This window comes from Anopheles aquasalis, chromosome 3 (genome assembly GCF_943734665.1).
Source record: "Anopheles aquasalis chromosome 3, idAnoAquaMG_Q_19, whole genome shotgun sequence".
Taxonomy (NCBI): Eukaryota; Metazoa; Arthropoda; class Insecta; order Diptera; family Culicidae; genus Anopheles; species Anopheles aquasalis.
In genome coordinates this window covers 65306674-65330617 of record NC_064878.1, presented here as the reverse complement: position 1 = coordinate 65330617, position 23944 = coordinate 65306674, and the positions used below count along the sequence as shown (strand labels likewise).

The following is a 23944-nucleotide window of genomic DNA, read 5'->3' as shown; positions in this document are numbered from 1 at the left end:
ACCTAAACCACTCCGGAGAAGTGGATCCCCCCCTCGGAGAGGATGGGTGGTATAATTCGATGAAAGTTTGCCAGCAGCCCACCCTCGCCTCGCCACCACACAGCACAGTGTGGAGGGTGATTTCATTTAGTTTAATTTTCCACAAACACCCAGCACCGTCGCTCGAGCACCCATCAAACCGCTTTCTAATGTCCCTTTGAGGGGTTGGTCTTTAGGGGAAGCGATTTCCTAGGAGAGCTTGGTCCTTCTTGATAATAGTCCCTCCTCCCTGGCCGGCACTGAGAATGGCACACTGGGGACGGAGAAAAAGGGGTTCCTGGTGCTCCTGCTCTTGCTGGTGGGATCTCCCCGGAAATGTGGATCTTTGCACTGGTACTAAAGTTGCAAACGATTTTGGTACGATTGGTGGCGATTAAACAATATAAGAGGGAGAGGGCTATGTGTCTGCCACTGAGAGTGGCCTGATGTAGGCAGATTGTAAATATGCAGAACTTGAACAGAACTTGACGAGATACAGTTTTCAATTTTGTGCTTCAAGTACATCAACGAGGATACTATTTCTTATTCCTAATATTTTTTCCAACCAACGGGGATTTTTTCATAAGTTGAAAAGTACCTGAACGATGCTGGTAAAGTCCACAAGTCTCTTGAAGCCTAGGAGCTAAAGCAAACACATTTAAAAGGACAATAAAGCTAACGTCTTTCCACAAATACACATCACACCGAAAGCTCCCACCGGGACGGTCATTAAGGCATTCCGAACATCCTTACGGCATCTCCTTCAACCCAACATCATCTTTCCAACGATTCCTCCAAGGGGAACAAAAAGTTAAATTAAGATAACAGTCACGGAGCCATTGGCATCCGTCCATAGACACACAGACACCCTCCGGACATAATTCCATAATGCTTCTTCCTTTGCTATTCCTTGCTCCTTAGAATGTCCATGAGGTCCATCCATTAGGAGCAATGTGGACAATGTTTTCGTTTTCGTTTTTTTCCTATTTCTTTTTTCTCCCAAAAAACGGTTATCATCATCCTATCTATCCACTGGCCTCACTGGAGCACTGCAATTCGCCCGCCAGCATAGACGGTTGGAGGTGACTATGAAAAATGACTCATTAAAATTTGGTCCCCAAAAATTTGCCATTTACCGCCAGGCTACCGGGCGTTCGACAACGCCCCGGGGAGGAGAACGACGATCCTGTCTGTGTTCCGTGTGTTCCGATCGGGACACGGTGTGTGGCAACGACGCAGCTGCTCCCCATACGAACCTTCGAGCTTCGTCTTCGTCGTCTCCGTCGTCGTGTGGAAGAAAGAAAAATGTAACACTCACCTCCATCCCGCATGCCACCACCGCCAAGATGGGGAGCATGACAGATGGCGAAGGATTCTCTCGGTCGGTTCTTCGATCTCTCTCTCTCTCTCTCTCTCTCTCTCTCTCTCTCGAGCGCACAATCCAGCATAAGCATGACAGATCGACAACGGCGACGGCTCGACACCTGCACCATTCTCACTCGCTCCCCCACTCCAGCAGCCAAGCAAAAAGCTTTCCTTTTTTCTTGTTTTTTTTTGGCGAAACGAAACGCCTCGGCATTAGTCATCTCTTCTACTGCTTCTGTGGTGTGACGTAACGCACGCCAGTCTTGGTCCGCCCCTTGTTAAGTGGCTCTCACACGTCTTGAAAGAACCAGGGAGCGAACGAGAGATAGCCGGGACCGAACCGAACGTGCCAATAATTAATCTCAATACATAACATTCCAGTGATCTCGCGTTGGTACCTCGCTCGAGAGGTGTCTCTTGAGGTGCTGAGGTTGGTGTTGGCAATAAATTGTATTAATATTCTAATACTAACCACCCATTCACCTCTCCATTTCGCCAATGCTTAGAAAGGGGGGGAGGGTGGGGGGTGGAGTGTGAATGCTGCGTGTGACAACACAAGGCCGCAACCAACCGAGAAGTCAATTTGAAGGTGTCATAATTTGACGGCAGATCATTTGTTTTCTACTACACGCTCTCTCTCTCTTTAAACGCACCAAGAAAACATAAGATAAATGCTGGCCGTCTATCCTCTTCCGCATGAAGTCATAAAAAATGAAATACGGCACCGGAACAGCACCGCACCGGAACCAAGGGGCCAGCAGATCCAAAGAACACGAACCTTCCAAAGGAAAAGGCTCTTGAAAGCATCTCTCGAAACGCCGTTCGCAGACCTTTTAGTTGGAGAGTGGCCCCCGTCCTCAGCGGACCACTTACGGTTACCACGGTCAGTGCGCATGAAGTAGCCGTGGTGCTCTCGGTACGTGAATTGGACCGTGACGTCACTTCAGCTAACACGTTCTTCAAACGAAGTCAACGGATAGGCGAAGGAGAACGAGAGTTGAACAACCACTACACAACCAGCGACAATCTCTCGAGTTGTCACCCAACCTAATCATGCATGCCCTCGCCTCACCCTCGATGAAATGATGACAGTTTGAGGCCGTTATGGTAGAATGTGGCTGTCACTTCCGCGGTTCTTACAACAGGGACAGGAACTTACCTGGAAACGAGAGAGAGAGCAAAGACACAGATGTTAGCGTTTGTATGATTTAATGTTCAAAATTTGGGAGACACCGTGATGGTATATGACCCCTTTTTTCGCCCCAAACAGAATGCAGGCGCGTGACGTGACGACGCGATAAAGTGGAACGCGCGAAGAGATTCGCGGAAAGAAATTCGCGCTGTCTGGAATCGTTTCTCGATCAAAAGCGCGATCCACCATTTCATCATGCATTTTGGAAGCCATCTCTCTACGTGGCACCAGCCGCTAGTGCACAGACAAGGGGTCTAAAGCTGCAAAATCTGGTCTCCATCTGGTGTCCCAAAGGCAGCCAGTCAGCGCTGTTGCCGGCGAAAGAAGACATGAGCTACAAAAAGGTCACGGTTCGTTAACTTCCAGATGTGTTCGTGGCAGCAGCAGCAGCAGCACGTGGAGACCGCAGCAAAAGATTGAAGCATAGGAGATCGAGAGAGAGAGAGAGCGCAGAAGCCATGCTGGCAGCTTTTTATGGACTTGAACCAACCGACGGTTCTAACCTCCGCGGATGGATGATACATTTTGCATGAGAAACGTTTCGCGAACCAGGGGCCCCTGCTTGATTGTCCTCTAGGGGGATGGTTGGTGGCGACTCCAGTTTGGGTTGAGATTTTTTCGAGAGTTTTTTCGTCATCTTCTTCTTCATTCTCGCTTGCTTGCTGTCTTTGCTTGCTCGCTCTCTCGGAACACGGAACACACATGAATCATAGTCCCGGCCACCACGACCACCACCAGCAGCCAGCAAAATAGGATTTGAATCATCATAAATGTCATTCCGGTGTTGGCGTCGCGTGTGTGTGGCCTCCTCACCCGGAAGACGGTCGGAAGCACCACGAATGGCACCGAACGGTAGAGCTGAGCGTGGAATACGACTGAAGAGCGAAAGATCCGGCCACTTTTCATGTTTTACTTTTTGCTTTTTCGGCAAGCCTTTCCCTTCTGATCAAATGCGCGTCTAATGCCCCGTCTCTATAAACCATCGGCGTCATGAGTGGAAACATGGAAAAGAATCGAGCTGACTCTTCGTGCCGGCAGGTGGCAACATGAATGTGAACGTGCTGCTTGCTGGTAGGCAGCTGAGCAACGTGTCTTCTCCCGACCACGAAGCTTCGCGTGCACATGCGAGTTGGCGAATCAAAAATGATCGCCGATTGGATCGATTTCGAGGAAGGCAGACGGCTGCTGCTGGTTGCTGGAAATCATGTTATTAGCTCAATGTATTATAGAATTGAGTGCTTTTTAGCAAGCATAAGCATGAAGCACTTATTAAAAAGGAACAGCATGTTTTAGATAGTTGAGATTTGAGATAAAATTTGATAAGATAACTTGTCAAGTAGAACACCCCAAAAAAGGTATTTCAATTAGGAAACATCAAGTTGCTACCGAAACATCTTGAATTTGAGATTCGTTTGCTGCTTCGCTGAGCATCCACCGCAGAACATCGTAGCGTATCACCAACGAACTAACCCGAAAAAGATCATTTGTCGTGCAACGGATCTCGGTACTTTCTCCACCGGTAACACCGGAATTAGATAGCGCTCGCTCTGTTGCTACAAGCAGAAGCATGTAATCGAGCAGCATCGGATTAAAAGTTTCGAATTAATTACCCTTCAGCAAGCTGCTGCTCCCCGGATTTGAACTCAGGGCGCATCCCTCGTCGTTAACCTGCAAACCCGGCTTTCAGAGCGGAACCATCGTCGTGTTTCACCCCTTCGGTTGCGGTGACTGATTAGAAACTGTTCAATCCCTTCCAGGCGGGGGGAGGTACATGTATTTTGCCGAACTGGAAGTGCACTCGGTGTAAGTGCACTCGATGAAGCATCGAAGCGCGATACCGGCCATGCCCATGAGAACCGGGATAATTGTCGAGGAGGTTGGGATTAATTCCAGCCACCGGGAAGGTTCCGTTGATCCCAATTACCAGCGGTCACCGGAGTCAGTGGAGGTCCACCGGTTTTGGAGAGAGAAAATCGAAGAAAACAAAATGGATGCCTGCTGAAGCGTGTACCATCGCCGCCCGGGGGGTTAGTGCCAATAATTTGCTGCCATTTTTGGGGAAGGGGGTTGCTTGCAGTGCAATTGCAACCCACCTCCCCTTCCACCCACCTTACTCCTTCTCTACTCCTTCTACATTCTCCAATATGAAACGAAAAATTGGGAACCATTACAATGGCTGCAGAGCAGAGGAGCGCTTTCTCAGCGCAGCACGCGATGACTGAAAAGCAGCAGCAACCTACTCCCCCCCCCCCCCCCTCTCTACCAGCACCAGGTGGTCTCTTCCCACCTCTCACCCCCTTCTAGAAACAATGGGCAGATGCAGCCTAATAAAAATGATAATAATACAAAAAATAATAAAACGAGAAATACCCCCAGCAGCAGCACCACCACCATTGCGAGACTGCAGCCACTTTGGAAAGAGAAGGAAAAGCCGGAAAACGGCAAACAGCCCCCCCCCCCCCCCCCCTTTCCGTTTCGCCTTTTTTCCGGCCAGTCGAAGCGAAGGCCCGTCGAAGGTAATTAACGATCGCATGGCAACGAAATTAAAAGAAAAGCGTTTTCACCGGACCACGGAAATGGACCACGCAGAGACGGTAACGACGACGACGACGACGAGGGCAACGACAAACGAGACCCCGATCTGTAGCTGCGGTAGGTCATCTCGAGGCGAGAGAGGGAGAAAAATCCAATTTCGATTGCTGCAATTTATAGGTTAGTTCCGAGAGACTTCGGAGTTTGTGTGTATGTGTCTCGGGATCCTCGGGGAGGACAGCGGCACGACCGCTGCATCGCGATGATGATGGTGCTGCTGCTGCACCGGATTGCTGCCGCGATTTGCCGGTGTCGAGTAAATTAAAAGGAAATAAAGCTTTCATTTTCAATGCACCCAATGTTGGAGGCCGAGATGCCGTGAAGTGTGGCATGATTGGTATTTAGGACGTTTTTTTTTTTCGAGCATTGGTCACCAATACACCCGTTCCTTTTTGTTAGGGAGATTTCTGGAACGCAATTCAATCGGTTTACGGTGGTTGAAAGCCAAAGTTAGTGTTAAGGAAGGTTAAATAGGGCAATAGCTTACACATCTATTGTGGTTTCTTAATTTAATGCAATGTTATAGGTCACCAAATTCATCTGCATATGCATCATTTTATTCGAAATATTAGCATAGATCATCATAACGTACCGCGGTAGTGATAAAAAAAATACAAATGCAAATTTTGGCAATAACTTGGAATGCCGTCCGTTTTAAGCGATTAATTTCTACCGATACCAGCTCTATCAAGATCCAGGTATTGGAAATATTCCAAACCAATGGAAGATACTCGCGAGAATCTTCAAACACAGCATGCAGCAGCACATTCCCATCGAACACTTTTAACAATGCATCAACCTGAAGTCATCACCTACCACAAACACTGGTCTGCATTCCACCGCGAGACAGGGCCAATCCGTTAGAAATCGATGATCATTCCCAGGCCGGCCGGAATTTGCAGCCGAAGCGGCACAGGCGATGGCACAGTTATCGCCAATTAGCATAGGCCGTATAATTCCGTGAAGGAAATTCCTCCAAAGGTGCGCTCTCTCTCTCGCTCTCTCTGATGATGGTAAGAAGGAGAGAGAGAGGGCAGAGGGACGGAAGAATGGGTTGGAGATGGAAATTCATCAAAGAAAACCCATCTCTCCGCCATCCGGGTGCATCTGGTGTGCGCCTAAGCAGCAGCATCAGCGGCACCGACGAATCGATTCGTGCAGCTGACGAGCTGACTCGTGGCCGGTTCCGGAGGAGGAGTAGGGGACACCCTGGGACACCCGCAGTTTCCCATGGCATGACCACATTCCTTCCATTTCTCTCGGCCGATTATGCTGTCCAATGTTAGGTTTAGGTTTAACACGCCGAACCAATTATGGCATCACTTGCGCGCGGGCCAACCGGCCGGCCGGCCGGCCACACCGCCAATCATGCTCACGATCGTGGCCTCCCATCAATCCCCCTCTTCACCCCCTTCCAACGGACCAGCTCTCGACCGTTCAATTCATTTGGCTGCAGCTGAACCTCGGAAAGGCAGCCGGTCGAGGGTGCCCTAGATGAGTTGGGAGGCTTTCTAGCGTTAGATAACGGGGGCGGATGGACGACGGCACAAACGAGATCCCGACCGAGCATGATTTATGGTCGTTTTGGGCGGTCTGCGATCGAATAAAATTGCGAGAATCTCTGTTGGAATGTGCGAAAAGCTGGAAAGTTCCATCGTTTCCACTAGTTCCGACGGCACCCCCTTTCGTGCACCTTAGTTTGGGCACCGTTTTCGCACGATATTTCAATTAATTCACGATTAACGCGCGCGTACGTCCGGCACCGGGGTTCACGGAGGGAAAACCAATGGGGCACAGGAACAGGCGGAGTGTCTTGCGCCGGAAAATTTGCCGGTGACGACAGACAAGAGCGCGGTGGAAAATGTAAAGTCTCATCGCGTACACGCCACGAAAGTCTGTGCGGTGAATCAAAAGGTGCGGTGCGAATAACAAGTCGCATTCCGGTATTTGCACAGCCTTGGATCTTCGAGGGAATGTTTCTTTTGGAGTGAGACGGTATTTCTATTACCCTGCCTCCAGACTATGAGATTATCTGGCCACCAATTTGTGGACAGCACTCGACTCTGATCGAGATTCCTTGGGGAATGTGTGTTCTCTTTGAGCTTCTTTGAGCTACACCTTTCAGCGCAAGTACATCTTTTAGCGATGTTTATGAGACTGTCAAATATTGGTAAGGACGTTACCCAAGAAATGTTGGCAAAGATTTTTTTAAGATCAACTGTAACCTCAAAACGCTTCGCATTTTATGTGGCCTACACGCTTAAGGCTTATGCTATGGCTGCGTGCGTGGCATAAATGACGCGATCGTGCGTCTGTGACGACACGCGATCGCGGCCAGGCCAATGGCACCCCAGTATCAGCGCCTACGGCGTAGCTGTGGCAAAGACTCATTAAACTCCTGGAAACATGACAATCATGGATCACTTCCGTTCAAGTGCGTGTGTCTCTGACGTCTGTTCGGTGCAAAAGCGATTCGGACAGACGAAGGCAGATGAAGTACACCACAACGTTCGCAAAATTAAGCTTCCAGCCATCGCAAACGACGACGACGATGGCGGCGATTGTGTCGTGTAGTCTCTAGCGACTGGAACGAAGCGGATTCAACGGCGAACGAAAAAAAAAAACCGGCGAAAAACGGTGGATGAGACACTGGAAAAGGCCTCTCTTCTCACCCGAAATAAAAAAAGGGCAGAAAAAAGATCTCCCCTCCTAGCGCTAATGCCATAAGATCATTAACATCGCGAAGAACGTCGGAGAGAAGATCCTCCCTGGTGGCGTGGCGGATTGCGAATGGTTGCCAGCAGCTCTCTGGTGGTGTGTTTGTGTCCTCCTTTCGGCGGCAGCAGGAGGGGGAGGGTTTGGGCACGTGGCTTACGCTTTGACCATGTGGCCAAGCACACGCAAAAGAATGGAATCGGGCCGAGCGGCATTTGTGCGAAAACTCGATTCTTTTCTCGGTGCTGATATGGCGGACAGGAGGAGAAGAGAAAGGTTCCGGGCGGGGGCACCGGGCCAACCGTAACAGGAACGAAAGAAGATTAATCTACGTTCTGTATCGCCGGGTTTCGCGCGAGAATCGGCCACCATTGGCAGGCAGCAGGGAGGAATATTTGGAGAACATTTGGAGAAGCGCTCCCCAGAAGCCCAACCCTGTGTACCCTGTGTTGGACGAGGTCAAAAGAAAGAGAGCAAGAAAAGGAACGACATTCCACTTCCACGGGACCATTTTTCGTTCAGAGCGGTGGTGTTCGGTCGCCATGGAAAGCCGCCACCGCTACATCCGAGAACCAGACCGACGGAACCGGCGTGATCGGGGATTTTCCATCATTATCGAGGGTTTTGCTGGGAAGCCGGAGACCACCACCATGGCGGCGATGCTGCTCTTTACTTTTTCGACGCTCCTCGAGACCTCCAGAGGGGATCGAAAACATCAGACCACAACATGACTTGGTCCAAAGTCCTTGGCACAAACCAAGAGACCGGGGCAATCAAACTAGACACATCGTCGTATTGGCATCTCCCCCGCTGGCAGCTCGACCGGCCGGCATCATCATGACACAACTGACGTTCGAGATGTTCTGCCTTCTAATCTGTCTTTTTATCGTCCGCCACAAATAATACACATACCAGCCCCAATTTTTGGTACGACGACAACTCGGAGACGGGAACTCGGGGGGCCCAGCGGCTACAAAGACGTCTAGTCCGATTAGCCTCCGCCTCCGAGCGCGCGCCTAGGCTGGGACTAGTTTCGGGGGAAAATTAGAAAGCAATCCATAACCTTTTGTGGGGCGCGCGCGCACGCTCAAGGAGGGAGGGATTTAGCTGACAGACTATTCCCAACCGCGACGATATCGGTCCCACCAACAACCGCTTCCACATGACGCTTGTCGCCGAATTTCTGGCCGGAACCGAACCAACGAGAATGAATGGTTCAGCTTCAAATAGAACGTCTACTTTCAGCGGCCTGCGAGAAAGCGTGAAAGCTGTACGTGGCAAGCTCCACCGCCCTTCGTGTTTACCATTTGGGAGGAATAGGACGGATCCTACGCCATCGTCGTCTTCACAGCGCGCCGGATCACGGATGTAATTTAATTTCAATGAATAAACAGTTCTCCGTTGATTATACCCGAGGGATTATGGGGCAGTGCGCTCGTTGTCTGTTCTGCGCGTTCCGTGGCGGCCTCCGCTTCCATCAACTGCCAAACAGCGTATCCCCGCGTTTTCCCTGAGACTGTGGAGCGGTCTGTTTTTTGTTTGTTGTGTTAAAACGTTATTACGTTTGTAATCGCGCGCCATTCAAAGGCTGGTACTTTGCTGAACTCTACTGTGAAGCGCACTGCGCACCACAGCTGCGTCCCTAGATGCAAATGATTAAAACGGAAATATTGTCCGACACGCCTCGAAAGTATGGAGGGGGCATTTCCGAAAAAAACGGGTACCAAAATACAGGTTGATTGTCGGTAGTTATTACAGCTCGATAATCGCTGTTTAAGGGTTCTGAGAGAAGAGTGACGGCCTTAAATATTCATGGAGTGAAAGCTGGTGTCCCTAGCGATGAGCGATCTGACTCTCGGTCACCATCGTCCCGTCGTCAACATTCGAAGGCAAGTGAAGCAAGTAGTAAAACTCATTGCGAGCATTTTTGTAGCTTTTTCCGCTCGATTGATTCGCTCCATTTTATGGAGACCCAGACTATGGCAACAGGGGTTCAATGCCATCAATTATGAATGCAGCATCCATTGCGCATCCAATTCACTCCAGATGCGGCCCCAAAGAGGGGTGAGCAGGTCCGGGGACGAGCTCCAGTGACGAATGCGATTCCATGTCGGCTCCGAATGCAAATGGTGATGCGATACATTTAACTGCTGCGAGTACCGTTTGTCGGAGAGTCAGATCATCGTTGTTCATGACCGACCACCACCTGAAGATGTCGTCATCAAACCGGCCCCCAGCTGGAATCCGGTCTCGCTATCTCTCTCTCTCTCTCGGTCGACTGACATTGATTGCCACGGCTTGTTCTTTAGTGCCGTTGGAGTGAAACTACTCATCTCGATCCGGTGAGCTCATCGTACCACCATCATGCTACAGCTGCGATCCGCGGATTCGCCATTTTTAATTGCAAACCCAGCGAGCGAGCCAGAGCAAGTCAGCAGCAGAACAACGGAACATGAGCTGGCGCTTCTACACTGTCATCGAGTACTGGTTCAGTGTGCGATGATCCACGAGCAAAAGATAATCTGTGCCGGGAAAGGGAAGAGGCGGGTGCTTCTTTGATACTTTGGCTGACCGACTCGCGCTCGGCTGGACAACCGCGATCACCAACAATAAACGGGTGGCGGGGGGAGGATTGTGTCTATAATTTAGATACGCCGCACACAGAGACACAGACCAGCACCACATCTGGCAGGTCGATTGGCGTAACGAAGTGCCGGTCAGAGCGGGACATCGTCTCCTGACCGGCAGCAGTTTGACCATTTTTAATTGCCAACCCGTAGCGACCGGCCCCGGTTTGCTTCTTCGTCTTCTTTCTAACAGCACGCACCGGAAGCAGCTCGGTTCTGCTCGCTTTGGAATACAATAAAATGCAACCCCAACGCTGGCTCAGTGTTCCTCCAGCTTCACGCTAATTACACGCCGTCATCCTTCTTCTCCTGAGGGTGGTGGTGGTCGTGCTCTGTTGTTTGTTGCTCCTCAGAGAATTCTCTGATGGCCTCCACCCAACAAAACAGTGGACCCGGCGCTGTTGTAGAAACCCTCCCAGTTAGAGGATGGCAACAATTATTGTGTTTGAACGACCAATGCGAGCGAACTCGGCAATTTCAAATGATTCTCCCAAAGCAGACACAGCAGGAGAGGAGGAGAGGAGGATCGGGATCATCGGATCGCTTCACGCATATTGAGAGGAGCGTTTAACGCTCCAGTGATTGCGTTTTTCTGCACCAGACCAACAACGCACACGCACTGGATATTGATCTCCGTGTCTCTCGAGGGTAAAGAGAGACTCTTCTGTATCGTATCCACAATCCATAACACGATTGTCTCAGAATATGATGATGCGAGCCCAGTAGCTTCATTCAAGCATAACGCACAGCAATGACGTTGATGATACCCAGAGAGGGAGATCGACCATGTTTTACGTTACCTTGTAGCGTGGACAAAATACAGAGGAATCGATTGTTTTCAACGGATTCTTGCCCTTGAAAGAGAACCCCTTTTTGCTTACTTATTTTAATAGCTCAAGATTCCTATGTAGCTCCCCGGTGTCTGTCTCGAACTATCGACCGTTAGATTGTTGTTGCACCGAGCTTCCAAATGAGCTACGACCAATTACCTACGAGTCATGAATTTGAAGTATGTTTTATCGAATCCATTACAGAGTTCCGGTTTAATAGCAATACAAGGTTGTGGCAAGTGTCAGGAGAGCTGTGGCCATACTTCTTCCTCCATAGCTCAAACTGGCGACACATTTAACGCCAAGCATCGAACTTTACATTGTCGTTGAAACATTCTCTGTTCACTCCGAGGCCTGGTCCCCCCCACATATCAGATAAGAGAAATCCAGATATAAGCCGCTAGGGCACAGAGGTAGATGATGGAGTGTCTAACACAACAACAACAACAACAAAAACTGTTATCTAATGATGCTTACTTTAGGTGGAAGGCAGAAGCTCTTCGCAAACTGTGGCTGAGCTGCTAGCGGCGCACAACTTTGTCGCTCTGGACTGGGGTGCTGGTTGGTGCTGGAAAACGTGTTTTCCCTTTACTAGTCGGTTGCTGCTGCTGCTGCTGCTACTGGTGTCGGCTCTTTTCGGTCGGTACCACCTTGCGGTCACTGATACTTGCTCACCAAACGCCACGAGCACTGCGCACACCACAATACTGCGCTTCTTCGACACACAAAACACAAACACCGTCGAGCAATGGGTGCCACCGGCAATGCTGCTGCCGATTCTCGCTGTATCGCGTACGCAATTTGTGGTAATTTTCCAATTTTCCTTCTTTTCTAATTTTCTACTTCACTTTAACCCCTTCTATGCACTAGAGCGTGAGGCCACGAACCACCAGGGAGACAGCGCAAGAGAGAGAGAGAGAGGGAAAGAGAGTGAAAAAGAAGCAGAAGGGTTGAAGATGATTGGCAGAAAATGAATCGTGGAGTTGGTGTGGTGGGGAGCACAGATAAAAATCACTTGATGGCTTTGAGCCTAGTTTCGTGCCACTGGTGGTGGTGGTGCTGTTTCTGTAGTTGCGACGGGATATCGGTTTTCCAAGCTGTCAGACACTTGTCACAACCACCCACCACCGGGTGCGCCACGCCAGTGTTGTTGTTCACCACACATATACCCAACCAACAGCACCAGCAGAAGCAGCAGAGTAGATGCACTTTATCGGTCGGTCGGTCGGTCGGTCGGTTAGTCGACGGCACCAACACGCTACTAGATACTACACACGCACAGTAGGCACTGGGGGCACACGCATAGACCAGCGGAGCACCGAACGCAGTATGCGCGAGACGAGAGCGTAGCAACCGGCGAACCACCTAGTGGTTCGTGACTAAGAAAGAGTAGTAGTATCCATGTCGCCTTCCTCCCAAGAGACCAACATGAAACGCACACTATTACTACGGTGCGCCGACTAGCCGATGAGAAACATTAGCTCCAACCGCACGCGACACGAAAACCGCGATGAGAGAAGCAGAGAGCAAAAGCAGAGCAACCAGCCAGACAAGCTCGAATGGGTCGGAGATCCATGTTTCCAAATTTCCGAACCCCTTCTTTACCCGCCTCTTTTTCTATCCGCCATTCGAGCGAAGCCGGAACTTCCGGCTTTTGGAATGCTAAAGCGCAGCATCACGCACACACGGCCACACCAGTGGCACCAGAAAGAGAGAGAGAGAGAGAGAGAGAGAGAGAGAGAGAGAGAGAGAGAGATACAGAGTGCAGGTGCACTTCTTGCAAGGAGCGAGGCAAGGGCCGGGAAGTCATAGAATTAATCGATTGAAGCCGGCGATACGGACGGCGACTGCAGCCGGATTGCATTGTGCGGTCATCGAGCGAAACGGAACGGCCATGCTGGCACGTTTTGGCTTCGCTTCGGGGCACGTGCGTCCATTCGTCTCCCGTCCTAAGAGACTAAGACAAAAGGGTTAGCTTTAGGACATCGGTAACTCTCAAAAACCGACGAACAGAAGTGGGAATGCACTTCTGCAACCAGGCAGTGCACACTGTCTCAACGGGTGCCGTTGAACAGTATTGGTGCAAGTATTCAAAGAAAGGACGAATCCTGGCAGCTAAAGGAATGCAAATGGTTACCAGCTGCAGTGATCGGGAATGCAGGAACACAACGCTTTCCGTTGTGGGGTGAGGTGGGGCCGGTAATGGGGTTCAAATCGAGTCATCGTCCATCGCACTCAGACAAACGAACGCGGACGACGTACCACCGGAGGACGTTCTGGCTCTAGACCGCACACAACAATGTGCACTCGATCCAATAATGGTACACACCGGACCGGGCGGCCACGCAGGCGCTGAACTGAAGAAATGGATGAGGTCGATGGACAGGGTGAGAAAGGGGATATAGCCATTTCCGGTCGTCCAACCCTTTCTCCACTTTCCGAAGGGTTTCCAAGAGAGCCAACGAGAACGCCAGCGCGAAAGAGCGAGAGAGAGAGAGAGAGAAAGTGAGAGAAAAAGAGAGCAAGCAAGGGAAGGGAAGGGAACGGAAGTGAACGAAGAAGAACCGCGGTGGTGCGGACAGCAGCGGCGCAGAGCCAGAGAGATGCAGCGACCGAGACCGGCGGCGCGGCCTTCAGCATAGCTGATGAGGCGGATGACACCCTGCACCCTTCCACTTTACCCACCCCACCCCTCCGACAGACTCATCGACCTCACCAGCTGAGCGTGAGCATGAGTCCCGAGCTCACGGAGAAAAAGCATCGCGAGCATCGAGGCATCGGGAGTGTTCACGTTGACAGATTTGCTCACTGCTCTCGGGAGTTTGTGGAATGCGAACGGGAAGAGCGAACCGAGCGAATGCGTTTGTTGTGCTTTCACAGTCGTGTCACGTCCCGTTGCGGTTGCAAGGTGCAAGCGGGGGTGTAGAGGATTAGGAAGCAATCGATCGAAGGGGTGCGAGTGTGGCTCCTGGCGTTAGCGAACGCGAGACACTCCTTGCCTGCTGCGTTCGTGTCTTCAATGGGTTCTTCGATTTCCAATTTTCTTTTTTTCGAAGCCTTCTCGAGCAACTTATGCTGCTGCTGCTGCTGCTGCCACTGGTTCGGCAGGATCTTCTTCCATCACGGGGTTTTCTCGCTCTCTCTCTCACTCACTCTTTCTCTCGTGCGCATTGGCCAATGTCACGCTGGTTGCTATCTCGTTCGCACGAATACCGTTTCAATGCCGCTGTCGTCATCAGCGCAACCCCGGTACGAGAGTGCCAAAACACAAACAGACAACTGCACAAACACACGAACGCACGCCTAAGGTGTCGCACACGCAGCACAATGGCCAGCACACACTATAAACTCCCTGTTCCGGCGGTCGGCGCAGCGATGGGCTAGACGGCTGATGATCTTTAATGAAAGGCGCCGCAGGAATGTAATGGGGAACCACACTAATACACAAAAACACACGCAACTCCCGGCACGGCCAATTGAACCCCCACTGTTCCCCCCCGTTACCCTTACGTCCTCCGGGGACCACCATCATGCCACGACTTCCGGGAGTTCTCGTGGGAAGCCGCAGCTCAACCGGATGTTCCTGTGCTCGAGAGTTCACTGCATCTTCGCCCACACTCGAAGACAAGTCGCGAAGAAAGCACCAGCAGCTTCACTCTTTACTTCCACTCCCCCCCCCCCCCCCCCATCACCACACACTCTCTCTCCACACAAAACACTCCCGGAGGGGCCACCGCACACACATCTGCACACGAAGCGCTGATTGGAACGGTATTCTTCCTCTTCAACCGTGGGCCAACTCCTTTGCTCTGGTCTGCTCTGGTCTGCTGCCCTCCAGCTTTTTGCCTCGGAGAACGTGTTCTTATTGCCTTTGCGGTTACTTGGATGCGCAAAGCAGTAGCACAACGGGGCAACCACGTCAACCACGTCTTCCTGGTCACCGCCTGCTGCTCGGTTTGCACAAAAAAAAAGTGTCGATGTGTCATAGCACCGCACACTGCTGTTCGCCACTGTCTTCGCTGGGTTTTGGCTGCCAGACGGTCGCGGATTGCCAGTCACCAGGACACAACACGGAACACGCGACCAGGATAACAACCCTCCTATTGCTCACCAGTACGGAGGGGAGTGGAGCGAGAGCACGACAACCCGTACGTGTGTACACACCACCGAGGCAAAGGCGCTGCTGCTGGAGCTGTTACTGCTGCGCTGCGCTGTTGCTGGAGCCGATGCGTTTGCCACCAAAGTGTACGGTGTTATGGCGACCACGGCCATCCACGGTTCGTCTCCGAGGCTGCAAACTCGAGTCGAGTCGTCGCCAATCGGGCAAAGATGATCTCGCTCTCACCGTGCCGTGGACTTCTCGTCGCTTCGCAAACGCCTCTCGCAATCGCAGCAAGCAAGCACGGCCGGGAGCATAGACGGCGATGTGGCACATCTCATCGCCAGCCAGCCTTTTCTCCTCATCGACCATCCTCCTCGTCATCCGGCACGCACGCCAACAACAACGCTCGCTCGCTCGCTCGCTCACTCGCTCTCTCTCTCTCTCGGTAGCGCCGCCATTGTGAAATGGTGTGCGAGATTGGCAACATCTGATTCGTGGGTGGGTCCTGTTGGGCGGTGAATGGGTTGTGTGCCAGGAACCGGCAGATTGCGTGACGGCACGCACACCCACCCACTCGCGAGCTTTCGATTGTTTTGCGCAAAAATGATGGCGACGAACCCGGCTCACAGGTGAAACTGCACACCAAAAACCGTCTCACGAGTGAGGGTGGTTTTTTTTGGGGGGTTGATGGGGGTGGCGGAATGGATTCCAGCCACATTGCACAAAACGAGAAGGGTGTGCTGCGGTGTTCTGGGTGTGTTCGTGCGTATGGTATGCCGTCGGGAGATATTCTCAGAAGAATCGACTCATCGCGAGCGCGAGAGCATCATTGTGAGAACGAGAATGCGTGAGAGCAAACAACAAACACGACAAACAAACATCCAACAACAACAATCGCGACACAAGAGAACAATGAAGAGATAGAGAGCGAGAGAGAGAGAGAGCGGGCGGGCGTTTGAGAGAGAGAAAGAAACTGAGAGAACGGAACTAGGCGTGTGTGATTGGGTTTCGGCAAACACGAAACACGAACACAAACAGAACATAAAACGGGTGTTTCCCGTACCGTCTTAGTGCGTCGTCGCGACGAGGGAGATGCCCTCAATGCCTCCCTTCCTTTCCAACTCCACGCCAACGAATGCATGAGTGTCACCCAACAACAACAACAACATCAGCAGCAGCAGCAGCAGCAAGGTGGCATGTCGATGGGTTGCTGTAGCACGCAAAAAAAGTGGTTGCTGCTCACTTCCAGGTTCACCGATGGTGGCATGTTCCTGGCTGTCTTTACAGCTTGTTCACAGCTTCATCATCATCATCATCATCATCATCATCGTGATCATGGTTGTCCTCTTCGGCGGGGACCACATTTTCAGCATAAACGGCACAACACCCCACGGGATAGCGGTCACCGGATGTAGTACGCAGGAAAAGCGATTGCGTAAATGGGAAGTTTTTCCGGGCATTTTTCTCCCTTTTTCCCGTGCCTTTTCCTGTTTTTTTTTTCATGGGAGAACGGGTCTTTCACTTTTTTTTGGGAAAATTCTTGGAAAACCGTCGCCACAACCGAACGTTACGGCGGATGGATCCAGTATTTGAGCCTGGCACGTGCTGCTCGTAATTCCAATTTGTCAGCACAGCCAGAATCTGCGATCGGCGGTCGTGAGCTGTGTGTTATCGGCTTTATCAAAATTGCATAAAGATGCAAAAGTTGGACCACATCTCTTCCCCCCGGGACCAAGCAAGCCACGAATCAATGGGATGCTCAGTAGGCGCTTTTAACAACTTTTATTATGGTAAACCGAAATACCGTTGGTTGTTGATGGATTTTTAAAGAGTACTGATGAACACTTCATCTGTAAATCATTTACAAGGAAATTCATGGAAAATAAACATGTTTTTAATAACCATGTAAAATCATCTGAGCTGTTATTTTCTTTGAAATGAAATTAGAAAACCAAATAAGGCCCATGTTATCATCCGCAGATTGACCCAGGTAAGGGATGTCGGGACCACTGTGTATCAATCTGGTCTGTCATCAAATCATCCCTGGGATTGGATCACTCAATCCTGCTTCCAGGAAAGCACCTTCAACCCCCCCGGGGGCCGACGATAGGAGCATTCCGTGAACGCGCTAGGAAGCTTGATAAGATTAGCCAATCCAACCCGGCGGCAATGTGTGCCACCGTCAAACCGAACAGGAAGCACACGAGATTGATCATTGATTCACGAGCCTAGTGCTGCTACTGCCGTGGTTTTCCCGTGAAATCACTCGCATTCTGGTGAACGAAAGCCAGCAGCCGCACTGGTAGAGGGTTACAGGGATTTTCCTCCAAAAATCGCATTAAAATGGTTGGAAGCCCGTGTTGTGGTTGGGCGGTGAGCGTACAATGTTTAACTTGCAGACACGTACACACCACCACTGCCTACCGGGAACTGGCATAGGGCGTGGATTCACGTCACCGCGATGGCGGCGCCATGGGCAGAAGGCAGTAGCACTATGAGTCACTTAATTCAGGTAGAGGCCACGGCACGGTGCGGTACGCCGGAACAACAGCGACGAAATGGTAAACATTGATTACCACCGTCAGTAGCCACATCCCTTCTCCAATACCAATACCTGTGGCGGTCCCCGACCCTCCTCACCGCGTATGTAAATATGCAAAAGCCGCGGCATTGATTACGATGCGGCGTTGGAAGCGTGCAAAGCTCGCCATCACGGTTTTCACGTTCGCGCGCGAGCGGTGAATCAGATTCATCATGGACGCCGCCTATAGGCAACCGATCTATCGCCATACAATGTGACAAATCAATGGATTTCGTCGATCAAGCAGCAAGAGATGCGCGGCTTGTTGAATCAGCATAAAAGTGAATGGATCAAATAGACTTCAAACAGCACTGCAGCACATTCAGAAAGCCTTCGTTATCAGTGTGAAGACTCGCACACCAGCCAACAAACGCGGCGTATGATAAGCCGCAGTCGAACTCGGTCAACGTTCAGGCCCAGACCTCCCTCCGGGCAGATGCTGTTGCTCATAAATGCCATTGCAGTCTGGCGCTCACATTATGAAACAATCGCACCATCTACCGGTGGTGGGATGTGTGTTTGTGTTGGTCAAACTCGATGCTAATCCGGCTTCCGGAGATCCCGGGAATGTTCCGGTTCGAGGGCGGTACAATCGTTAGAATTAATAACGCAACGCAGACTCGCTAGCCCGTTGGCTGGCCGGCGATCGAGCGCAAATCGAGTGCCAACATAATCTAAAGGGAACGAGACCGGTTCCATTAATGGTCGCCTCCATCATCCAGCATCATCGTCAGACAACCATTAGCGAGAACGCCACTTTACTGCCACACCACACCATGCGTGCTATCGTGTGATGTGATGGTTCGTGGAAAACCTTGCACCATGGCCTCTCTGACGTCATACAATCGGGCGGAATCAGACGCATCGAGAATGGATTCCGCTTGGTCAGCATGTACACGATGATCAGCATATAAAGCGCCACCGAACGGCGACAAACTGCTATCCACAAAATCGTAGATAGTGACTTACGGAGTGTTCGGAGGGCGATCCCGTGCCCATAAAGCATCCGTGCATCTTCCAGCTCGATAAGAGACTTACCTGAAAGAGGGCAAAGAGAAAGCGAAAAAGAGAGAAAAAAAACATAATTAGCGCAACGTTTCCTCGGTGCTTCAGATGGGAAGATGATGTGGTATGTTGTTTCCCCCATGTTTCCCGCTTGTTTTCAACGGTGAAATGGCAAGGATTAGCGGGCCCTGGAGATCGGGATGGTGATTGATTACGCAAAAAACAGGTGTGACGAGTAGGAGACGAAAGAAAAGATGGAGCACAAAAACGCCCTCGTTGGGAGAAAAAGGTGGCCGATAAATGAGAAAATTAGTTATGCAGCGCGACCAAGATCCCCGCGTCCGTGTTTCGCGCAACGCAACTCAACAGGCACTGACGGATGGCTGGTTCTCCGGGTGCCTCCGTTGGAGGACCGGAGAAACATCTCTGGGGCTAAAGGACCTGGCCGCCGCGAGCACCACCACGGCCATACCAAGAACAAACATTAATTAGTGAAATAATTACTCAAGCACCGGTGTTCCGGATTTTCTACGGCGCGTTTGCGTCACAACAACAACGGAAAGAAATGGGCAAATGGGCATTTCCCCGGCGATTATTGCATCCTCTTTCTTCTCCCAACAGGCACTTGGCACGGTATTAGTGGGTGTGTTTGTGTGTAATGAATGCTCTTTCCTCCGCCCGTGGAGAGCTTTATTGCTGCAGCATAAAACAACACTCTCCTCAACATCAACCCCAGAGCGAGACCGCGGCGACGAATGGGCGGCACCACAAAAAAGATGGTCAAGGGACACATAAACACACAACGGTTGGTCAGCTGCGCTAGAACGTGGCACACTCCGGGCATGCAGAACCACAAAAGCAACCAAAAAGCAAAAATAGAAGAAAAAAAAAACATGGAGCAATTGTTTAACCGTCATTTCCGAGCCGTTGTCCCTGGTGTTTGGTGCCCTAGACGACGACGATGCTGTTCCGCGTCGCCAGACGCCCGCGACAACTAGCTGAGGGGTCCAGCAGCTTACCGATAAGGTCCGACGTAGCGAGTCGCACAACAGCGCGCGCGCGATGGATGGAGCTTGATTTATGAATTTGCCAGGCAAGCTGCAGCACCGGCAGATAGGCATCTAGAGACACAATTCTTGCCCTCCTTCTCACCGCTCCTGGGGCGTTAGAGTCCCGTGAGGGGTCTCAAGAATGGAGCTGCATCATGCAGGCGAACCCAGACCCTTTGCTGCATCATGCAATACCTGCACGACTGCAGGGCAGTGCAACCCGGGGCACCCAATGAGAGAGGTCTCCAGCAGGGAGCGCCGGAGACAATTTGCAATTCTAATTTTATTGCTTCTCTTAATTTTGTCGCTCAACAACGGGCGCGCCCTGGCACCCCATTTTCTCCCTTTTCTTTCGCCGTTTTTCGGCGTTTCGTTTTCGCACCCCAACACCACGGGGGCCATCTTGGACCGTCCCAAATGAGTGGTTGATTAGCAAATTTTACTAATAAATTCGTTACCGTATCACGATCCCGGAGCGATACGCAACTGGCAGCAGCAGCAGCAGCAGCAGCAGCAGCAGCAGCAGCAGCAGCAGCAGCAGCAGCAGCAGCTAATCTGCACGCCGTTTTGTCGAAGATAATCGGACATGGTCGCTCGCGTTTGGGGAAAGCAACCGCTGTTGGTGGCAGTTGATTTTTCTGCACTGCGCGAGGAACTGGTTGCGGTTTGCTGGTGGCATTGTGCTGCAGTTTGCTTGTCATGAGACGCGTGCGACTAGACCGACAACCGGTGGGAATGGCTTCACCTTTCATGTTGCTATTGCTGCAACAATGTAGCACTTCGCCTGGGTCTGGGACGCAATGTGGAGCCATCGAGCATCATCGAGTTTCGCTTGTTCCTGGGGCGACACTGGAAATAGGTCGAACACTGGAAAACAGTGACCGGATACTGTGTCGATCGGTTGAACAAAATTCTCATCATCTAAAAGACGTAAAACATCATATATTACGTGGAGGGCATCAAAAAGAATACTTTTACTTCTACATTTCTTTACAGCAGCACTATCACTGCCACTATTTTTGCATAACAATTCATTGAGGCAAGGCAACAACAAGACAAAGTTCAAGCGGTTCTTTATCGCAATAATGCACTCTCTGCTCGCCTGCAGATAAGAGAGGGAAAGAGCGTCATGGAAGACAGCTGAGCATACTGATGACATCCCGGCACGATGACATGCCAGTGGCATGAATGGAGCAACAAGCACGGTGCAGTGCTACTTCTTATCACGCTCTGTACCCCGGGGGGAGCCATAAAGATGAGGGCAAAGTTATCGATTTATGACCATCCGTAGCTACCTCTCTAACGCTTGATGACGTATGTGCCATATAGATCGGCCAGCTCCGTGCTGGATTCCGTGTACCGAGCGTGCGAGCGAGCGACGGCAGCAAAAGATGATGACGCCAACGTCATCATTATCATCGCCACACATACACCAACCGCCCGTAAATGGTTTCGGTTGTCGTAGGTCGTGTGCTGCTGCGCTCGCACCACGATCATCATCGGCGCGCGTTGCAGCAGCAGCGACGCTCGCTGCGCAATATTCATTCCACTCACGCCCAGCATACCACACGATGATCATCATTCGGCCCCAGGGAGGTTGCACGGAATCGTTGCGGTATCTGTAATCGGCTGATACGGGCTTTGGGAGAGGCACCGGAGTCCCGGGGACCCGAAACCGGTGCCGATGCCATGCGAGCTGTGTGTATCTGCACTCCAGAGGGCTGAAGGGGTGGTGTGGAGAGGTGTAAAAACTGCATTCCTTGCCATCACCATCTCGCACACTCTCCCTTCGGTATCTAGATCTCTCTCTCTCTCTCTCTCTCTCTCTCTTTCTCGGCAATCGAGACCCAGTTCTTTGCCTTTTCCCTTTACACACCCTGTTCTTGCTTGCTCACGCCGGAGGCCAACCGCAGAGTTCGAGTGACTCATGCCGCGTTCCTCCAAGCAAGTCGAAGCAGTCATTTGAACCTCACAAACGAATTACGCAGCGACATGAAGACACAAATTCCACAACTTGCCCAAAAACCGCTTCAGTGACAGAGAAGGGCGCATCGAGAGACGCGATATATTCGCGAACATTCAACAACATTCGCGCCGACAGTTCGCCGCGCTCTGCGGTGCTGCACTCCGAGAATCCGTGCCGCGCTGCAACGCAAACAAGGTTAACGAGGGTCAATTCTGTTGTACACAGATTATCCGACAGCAAAAGATCCGAGACGAGACGAGAGCGCGGGATCTGGATGCGCCAAACAGACTTCTTCCACGTGACCTGCGATGTGACCGTTGTGCGATCTCTCGTCGCCGGCGCCGCTGCTGCCGCCACTGTAAGCGATAAGCGGCCTCGGCTGGAGGTGCGAGAAGCATGTGAACTTGTGTGTTTTCAAAGATGAAATCGTACCACCACGATAGGGGTTTGAAGGGGATGAACCAATTTGTGGAAACGCTGGATGAAGCCAACGAGCTGGCGCTTCCCCGTAGCACTGATCCCACGGGAATATACATGTTCCTTTATCTCATTTCATCAACACCAAGTGCCAAGGAGCAGCAATTGTGTGTTGAACTTGAACTTCTTGAAGAAATGATCGATGATACTTCACTGTACACTAAAGCTCTACTTCTGCAAAGTCTCTATCAATTATGCAATAGATTTGAATGAAGAACAAAGTTGAAGAAATCACAAGCCACTGGAACTAATTGAATGAGAGCTTGAAAATGAAGCAGAACCAATATCCTCAGCCATGGCTAGTTCCTCCGCCACCAACTCTCAGCTCAAACCGCGCCGCCCAAAAACCAACAAGACCGTCACAAACCCTTCAAAGCACTTTACAATCTGACGAAATCCAATTTTGCACCAAACAACACAACAAATTGCTGACCATTTGGTGCGACCGAGTGGTGCGCCTAGGATAATCACGAGTCAGAAAGCAAGCACCTGGCAAACAGCACAGCAAAACCTTTCCAATACTGCCGGCGACCGCGTTGACAATGACGTGGTCGTGCTAACAATGAAGCAGCAGCAGCAGCGGCACGCATAATCAACCATTAACCTTCCGCAGCACGGTTTGCTCGTTTATGTCGGAAGGTGAAAATCGCCAATTGAACAGTACGTGCCGGTGGCGGTGGAGGTACCGCATCCAGCCCCTAGGCTTCGTAGTTTCACCCACGATAAGCACGCCGATAACAGTACAAGATAGCAGTCTCACTTTTCCTCCTCGTCCTCCAGCGCCACGGCATACAAATGGCTAGCGGCCACACCAATTCTTATCTCCATCTTCCTCGCAGCCAAAGTCCCAAGTTAGGGTTTACCGTTCGGTCCTAGGGACCCTTATAATCGTTCTCGTTAGATTTTTGCATACCCTTGGCCGTGATAACGCGACTGCGAGATGGGATGATCTCATGCGTCGGTGTAGGCGAACGATTGGAAACCGGACGGAAGGTCACGAAGACGGAGCCACAAGAATCCAATAAGTGTCCCGGGACGGACGGGATCGTCGAACCGACACCACCATTTGCGATGGCACGTCCACCGGCCATCATCACCCGGGCGGGCACGTTCGTCCGGCTCAAATGGTCAGCCTCTTTCCGCCCCGCCTCTAGGATTTCCCCTTTTTACCCGATTGAATCGGCATTGGTTCGATTTTTCCTCGAAACCAAAATTGACCGATGCTGGTGCTGACGCGCGCACTGGCTGGCTGGCCGTGGGCGGTGGGGTTGATGATCGGGTGAATGATTATGTTTTCTGCTTCCCACGTCGCCGTCGTTGTCGGCTCGAAGATCGTCACCCGCTGGACGTGCTACGGTACAGGCGCGTGTCCTTTTTGTCACACCGGGTCGGGAATGCCACGTCCTTGGCAGATGCACGTGTTGG

General features: G+C 51.3%; 1 protein-coding gene across 20 annotated transcripts in view; it reads right to left on the bottom strand.

Annotated features, from left to right (window-relative positions):
- LOC126579088 (protein alan shepard) overlaps positions 1-23944 on the bottom strand; it is a 156271-nt gene that overhangs the window by 72690 nt on the left and 59637 nt on the right. Inside the window, exons 1-2 of one of the 20 annotated variants that reach the window (XM_050242379.1) lie at positions 15504-15614; positions 11817-12205 (exon numbers count right to left, since the gene is read on the bottom strand). The exons of 17 other annotated variants lie outside the window; for them this stretch is intronic. The gene's annotated coding sequence lies outside the window, so the exon portion shown is untranslated. Of the gene's footprint in view, positions 1-11816; positions 12206-15450; positions 15615-23944 lie in introns of those variants that run through there. 2 more of the 20 variants (XM_050242380.1, XM_050242381.1) reach the window with 2 other exon arrangements.